The sequence below is a fragment of the Trichechus manatus genome, unplaced genomic scaffold (genome assembly GCF_000243295.1).
Source record: "Trichechus manatus latirostris isolate Lorelei unplaced genomic scaffold, TriManLat1.0 scaffold00048, whole genome shotgun sequence".
Lineage (NCBI taxonomy): Eukaryota > Metazoa > Chordata > Mammalia > Sirenia > Trichechidae > Trichechus > Trichechus manatus.
Window position 1 is genome coordinate 17,601,292 of NW_004443984.1, and position 7,174 is coordinate 17,608,465.

Here is a 7,174-nt window from a genome sequence, read left to right on the forward strand (position 1 = left end):
ATGACACATATATAAAGCCTTGAAGGAAAAAAATTGCCAGCCAAGAATTACATATCCAATAAAACTGTCTTTCAAATATGATGGCAAAATTAGGGCATTTCCAGACAAACAGAAGTTTAGGGAATTTGTAAAAACCAAACCAAGATTACAAGAAATACTAAAGGGAGTCTTCCAGTTAGAAAATCAATAACATCAGATAACAATGCAAGACTAGAACACAGGACAGAGCAACCAGATATCAACCCAAATAGGGAAGTCACAAAAATAAAGCTACGACACTGAAAATAGAGAAAAAGAGACGTCAATCTGTAAAAGATGACAACAGTAAAATAAAAAAGAGGGACTAAACATAGTCATAGATCTTTCATATGGAGAGGAAGTCAAGGCGATATAAAGAAATAAAAGATTGGTTTAAACATAGAAAAATAGGGGTAAATATTAAGGTAGCCACAAAGGAAACTAACAATCCTACACATCAAAAGAAAAACATAAAGACTCAGCAAATACAAAATCAACAAGGAAAAACAAACAAAAAATACATAAACAATAACGACTCAGCACAGAAAATTAAGTCGAACAAAGAAACTGTCAACAACATACAGAAAAAAAAAAAAAAAACACCAAAATGACAGCACTAAACTCATACCTGTTAATAATTACGTTGAATGTAAATGGACTAAATGCACCAATAAAGAGACAGAGAGTAGCAGAATGGATAAAAAACAGGATCCATTTATATGCTGCCTACAGGAGACGCACCTTAGACTTAAAGACACAAATGAACTAAAACTCAAAGGTTGGGAAAAGATATATCAAGCAAACAACACTCAAAAAAGAGCAGGAGTGGCAATATTAATCTCCGACAAAATAGACTTTAAAGCAAAATCCACCACAAAGGATAAGGAAGGACACTGTATGATGATTAAAGTGTCAATACACCAGGAGGACATGATCATAATAAATATTTACGCATGCAACGACAGGGCTCCAAAATATATAAAATAAACTGTAACAGCATTGAAAAGAGAAATAGCTCCACAATAATAGTAGGACACTTCAACACACCACTTTCGGTGAAGGACAGAACATCCAGAAAGACGCTCAATAAAGACACGGAAGATCTAAATGCCACAATCAACCAACTTGATCTCACAGACATATACAGAACACTCCACCCAACATCAGCCAAATATACTTTCTTTTCCAGCACACATGGAACATTCTCCAGAATAGACCACATATTAGGCCATAAAGCAAGCCTTAACAGAACCCAAAACATCGAAATATTACAAAGCATCTTTTCTGACTGTAAAGCCATAAAAGTAGAAATCAGTAGCAGGAAAAGCAAGGAAAAACAATCAAATACATGAAAACTGAACAACACTTTGCTCAAACACTACTGGGTGATAGAAGAAATGAAGTAATCAAGTGAGAATGGAAACACACCTTACCAGAACCTTTGGGACACAGCAAAAGCAGTGCTCAGGGTCAGTTTATAGCAATAAATACACATATCCAAAAAGAAGAAAGGGCCAAAATCAAAACATTAACCCTACAACTCGAACAAGTAGAAGGAGAGCAGCAAAAGAAGCCCTTGGCATCAGAAGAAAGGAAATGATAAAAATTGGAGCAGAATTAAATGAAATAGAGAATAGAAAAACAGTTGAGTTAACAAGACCAAAAGCTGGTTCTGTGAAAAGATCGACAAAATCGATAAACCAGTGGCAAATTGACAAAAGAAAAACAGGAGAGGAAGCAAATAACCCGAATAAGAAATGAGATGGGTGATATCACAACAGACCCAACAGAAATTAAAAGAATCATAACAGAATATTATGAAAAATTGTACTCTAACAAATTTGAAAACCTAGAGGAAATGGACAAATTTCTAGAAACTCACTACCTACCTAAACAAACGCAAACAGAGGGAGAACAACTAAATAAACCTATCACAAAAGAAGAGATTGAAAAGGTAATTAAAAATCTCCCAACAAAAAAAGCCCTGGCCCGGATGGTTTCACTGGAGAATTCTACCAAACTTTCAGAGAAGAGTTAACACCACTACTACTAAAGGTATTTCAGAACATATAAAAGAATGGAATACTCCCAAACTCATTCTATGAAGCCAGTGTAACCCTGATACAAAAACCAGGTAAAGACACCACAAAAAAAGAAAATTACAGACCAATATCCCTCATGAACATTGACACAAGAATCCTCAACAAAATTCTAGCCAGTAGTATTCAGCAACATATCAAAAAAATAATTCACCACGATCAAGTGGGATTTATACCAGGTATGCAGGGATGGTTCAACATTAGAAAAACAATCAATGTCATCCATCACATAAATAAAACAAAAGACAAGAACCACATGTTCTAATCAATTGATGCAGAAAAGGCATTTGACAAAGTCCAACACCCATTCATGATAAAAACTCTCAGCAAAATAAGAAGGGAAATTCCTCAACATAATTAAGGGCATTTATACAAAGCCAACGGCCAACATCATCCTCAATGGAGAGAGTCTGAAGGCATTCCCCTGGAGAACAGGAACCAGACAAGGATGCTCTTTATCACCACTCTTATTCAGCATTGTGCCGGAGTTCCTAGCCAGAGCAATTAGGCTAGAAAAAGAAATAAAGGGCATCTAAATTGGTAAGGAAGAAGTAAAGGTATCTCTGTTTGCAGATGATATGATCTTATATACAGAAAACCCCAAAGAATCCACAAGAAAACTACTGTAACTAATAGAAGATTTCAGAAAAGTATCAGGATACAAGATAAACAGAAAAATCAGTTGGATTCCTCTACACCAACAAAGAGAACTTCGAAGAGGAAATCACCAAATCAATACCATTTACAGGAGCCCCCAAGAAGATAAAATACTTAGGAATAAATCTAACCAGAGACATAAAAGACATATACAAAGAAAACTACAAGATACTACTGCAAGAAACCAAAAGAGACCTACATAAGTGGAAAAACATACCTTGCTCGTGGATAGGAAGACTCAACCTTGTGAAAATGTCAATTCTACCCAAAGCAATCTACAGATACAGTGCCATCCCAATCCAAATTCCAACAGCATTTTTTAATGAGATGGAGAAACAAATCACCAACTTCATAAGCAGAGGGAAGAGGCCCTGGATAAGTAAAGCATTACTGAAGAAGAACAAAGTGGGAGGCCTCACACTACCTGATTTTAGAACCTATTATACTGCCACAGTAGTCAGAACAACCTGGTACTGGTACAACAACAGATACATAGACCAATGGAACAGAATTGAGAATCCAGATGTAAATTCATCCACCTATGAGCAGCTGATATTTGACAAAGACCCAAAGTCCGTTAAATGGGGGAAAAGAGAGTTTAACAAATGGTGCTGGCATAACTGGATATCCATCTGCAAAAATCTGAAACAAGATCCATACCTCACACTGTGCACAAAAACTAAGTCAAAATGGATCAAAGAGCTAAATATAAAATCTAAAATGATAAAGATCATGGAAGAAAAAATAGGGACAACACTAGGAGCCCTACTAATGGCATAAACAGAATATAAAACATAACTAACAATGCACAAACACCAGAAGAGAAACTAGATAACTGGGAGCTCCTAAAAAACACTTACGCTCATCAAAAGACTTCAGCAAAAGAGTAAAATGACAACCTACAGACTGAGAAAACATTTTTGGCTATGACAATCTGATCAGGGTCTAATCTCTAAAATCTACAAGATACTGCAAAACCTCTACAACAAAATACAAATAACCCAATTAAAAAATGGGTAAAGGATATGAACAGGCACTTCACCAAAGAAGACGTTCGGGCGGCTAACAGACACATGAAGAAATGCTCATGATCTTTAGCCATTAGAGAAATGCAGATCAAAACTACAATGAGATACCATCTCACCCTAACAAGGCTAGCATTAATCCAAAAAACACAAAATAATAAATGTTGGAGAGGTTGTGGAGAGACTGGAACAGTTATACACTGCTGGTGGGAATGTAAAATGGTACAACCACTTTGGAAATCAATTTGGCGCTTCCTTAAAAAGCTAGAAATAAAAGTACCATATGATCCAGCAATCCCATTCCTTGGAATATATCCTAGAGAAATAAGAGCCGTCACACAAATAGATACACGCACACTCATGTTCATTGCAGCACTGTTCACAATAGCAAAAAGATGGAAACAACCTAGGTGCCCATCAACAGATGAATGGATAAACAAGTTATGGTTTATTCACACAATGGAGTACTAAGCAATGATAAAGAACAATGATGAATCTGCAAAATATATCATAACATGGATGAATCTGGAAGGCATTATGCTGAGTGAAACTAGTCAATTGCAAAAGGAAAACACTGTATGAGACCACTATAATAAGAACTCAAGAAAAGTTTTAAACACAGAAGAAAACATTCTTTGATGGTTACAAGGGTGGGGAGGGAGAGGGGTATTCACTAACTAGAAAGTAGATAAGAATTATCTTAGTTGAAGGGAAGGACAACACACAATACAGGGGAAGTCAGCACCACTGGACTAAACCAAAAGCTAAGAAGTTTCCTGAATACAACCAAACACTTCAAGGGACAGTGTAGCAGGGGCAGAGGTATGGGGACCATGGTTTCAGGGAACATCTAGGTCAATTGGCATAACAGAGTTTATTAAGAAAATGTTCTGCATCCCACTTTGGTGAGTGGCGTCTGGGGTCTTATAAAGCTAGTGAGAGACCATCTAAGATGCATCAATTGGTCCCAACCCACCTGAAGCAAAGAAGAATGAAGAACACCAAAGACACAAGGAAAACATTAGCCCAAGAGACAAAAGGGGCCACATAAACCAGTGACTTCATCAGCCTGAGACCAGAACTAGATGGTGCCCAGCTACCACCAATGACTGCCCTGACAGGGAACACAACAGAGTCCCTGCCAGTGCAGGAGAAAAGTTGGGTGCAGAATTCAAATTGTAGTAAAAAGACCAGACTTAATGATCTGACTGAGACTGGAGGAACCCCAGAAGACATGGCCCCCGGACTCTCTGTTAACCCAGAACAGAGACCATTTCCAAACCCCACTTTTCAGACAGTGTAGACAGGACCATAAGACATAAAATATTCGTGAAGACTGTGCTTCTTAGTTCAAGTAGATACACAAGACTAAACGGGCAGCTCCTGTCCAGAGGCGAGATGGGAAGCAGAAAGGGAAAGGAGCTGGTTGAATAGACACGGGAAATCCGAGGTGGAAAGGAGGAATGTGTGGTCACATTGTAGGGATAGCAACTAGGGTCACATAACAATGTGCGTATAAATGTTTGTATGAGAAACTAACTTGAGCTGTAAACTTTCACCTAAAGCACAATTGGAAAAAAAAATGTCATTTGGCCAAACTCTGCCAGGAGACCAAATTTACTTGGGTTAAGGCCCTTCCCTTGGCTCTGGTCAGGATTAGAGTTGCACCTTGAACCAAATTTAAGGTAAGCCCCTACGAGTTTATGTACGGGCATCCCCTCCTCTGTAACTTTTGGGAGGGCTTAAGTACTTTGGATCCTGGAAACACTCTGGAGGCTGAAAACATGCATGATCAAGGCCAGCTCATTATTAAACAATATTTGTATTCTTTGGCGGGGATGCTTGAGTCTCTTCACAGGTACACGACGCGGCAGATTCTTCCACAACCCGAAGTCGCCTGTCCACATTTCAAAGCCCGGTAACTGGATATATGTCAAGACCTGGAACACTGCAGACCTGGCAGAAAAACGGAGAGGACCTTTTGAGGTGTTGATGTCAACCCCGACTGTAGTCAAGATCACCAGAAAGGGAGCGTGGATCCACCAGTCTCACCATCAAACCGGCTCCCACTCTCGATATTGACCAACAAACCCTGTAAAACAGACCCTTAGTCTCGGTTGTCATGCTGCTTGTATTTGGGCCTTGTCTGTTTAACTTTTTAGTAGAGTTTGTGTCTTCCAGGCTCCAGAAGTTCTGTCTGCAGATGATGTTACAACAGGGATATCGGCCCATCTCCCCAGAACCAGTTTCAGCCAGAGTCCAGTTCTATGCCAGTGCCCCTAGCCAGCATGAAGTAGTTACAGAAGAATGACCTCCGGCCCGTGTCCCCATCTGGCCCAGAATTTGGACCTTATACAGGATCCAAATCCTGAAAAGAAAGGGTGGGGGGAGTGAGGTGGGAAGTCACCAGATAGCGGCTGGGTGGAGCTAAATGGCCATTTCCCCCTCCATCACAGCCCCAGTGCGACTGCACCAACCCAGTGACGTCAGCATCATTACAGGGGCTGTCCACCAATCCTGATGGACCATACCCCTGAACACACTCTGAAGAAGAGCCCACCCCTATTCTGCTTTCTCCCTATATATAAACCCCTGTGCCTGCCGATCAGAGAGCCATGTTGGAACTCAGTTCCCAGAGATGTCCTTTGCTTGGCCAACCAAATAGTTTCTCTTCTTTCACTTTCACCTGACTCATGCCTCAGTGTCGCGCGGAGGGAGACCTGGAGGTCTAGTAACGGTGTGACTATTACTTCCTTTTTAAGTCCATGTGTCTAATCTACACCTGGAGAATTGAGCCAAATCTTTCGTAACTTAAGTTTAACCCTCTTTTATCTCTAGTAATACTTTTTGCCTTAAGTTTGTCTGATATTTAGCTATGTTGTTATGTGCCATCGAGTCAATTCGGACTCAGTGACTTTATAGGACAGAGTAGAACTGCCCCATAGGGATTCCTAGGTTGTAACCTTTATAGGAGCAGGTCGCCAAGTCTTTTCTCCCACAATGGTGAGTTCAGTCCTGCGACCTTGTACTTAGCAGCTGAATGCTTAACCATTATACCATCAGGGCTCCTTAATTTAGCTATACCAGCTCTATTTTGGAGCCCTGGTGGCGTAGTTGTTAAGAGCTCGGCTGCTAAAGAAAAGGTCGGCTAGTTCAAATCCACCAGCCACTCCTTGGAAACCCTATGGGGCAGTTCCACTCTGTCTTATATGGTCGTTATGAGTCAGAACCGACTCTACGGCACCTAACAACAGCAGCTTTATTTTCGTCATTTTTTATTTTATTTTATTTTATTGTACTTCAGGTGAAGGCTTACAGAACAAATAGTTTCTCATGAAACAGTAGTACACATGTTGTTTTATGACATTGGTTAAC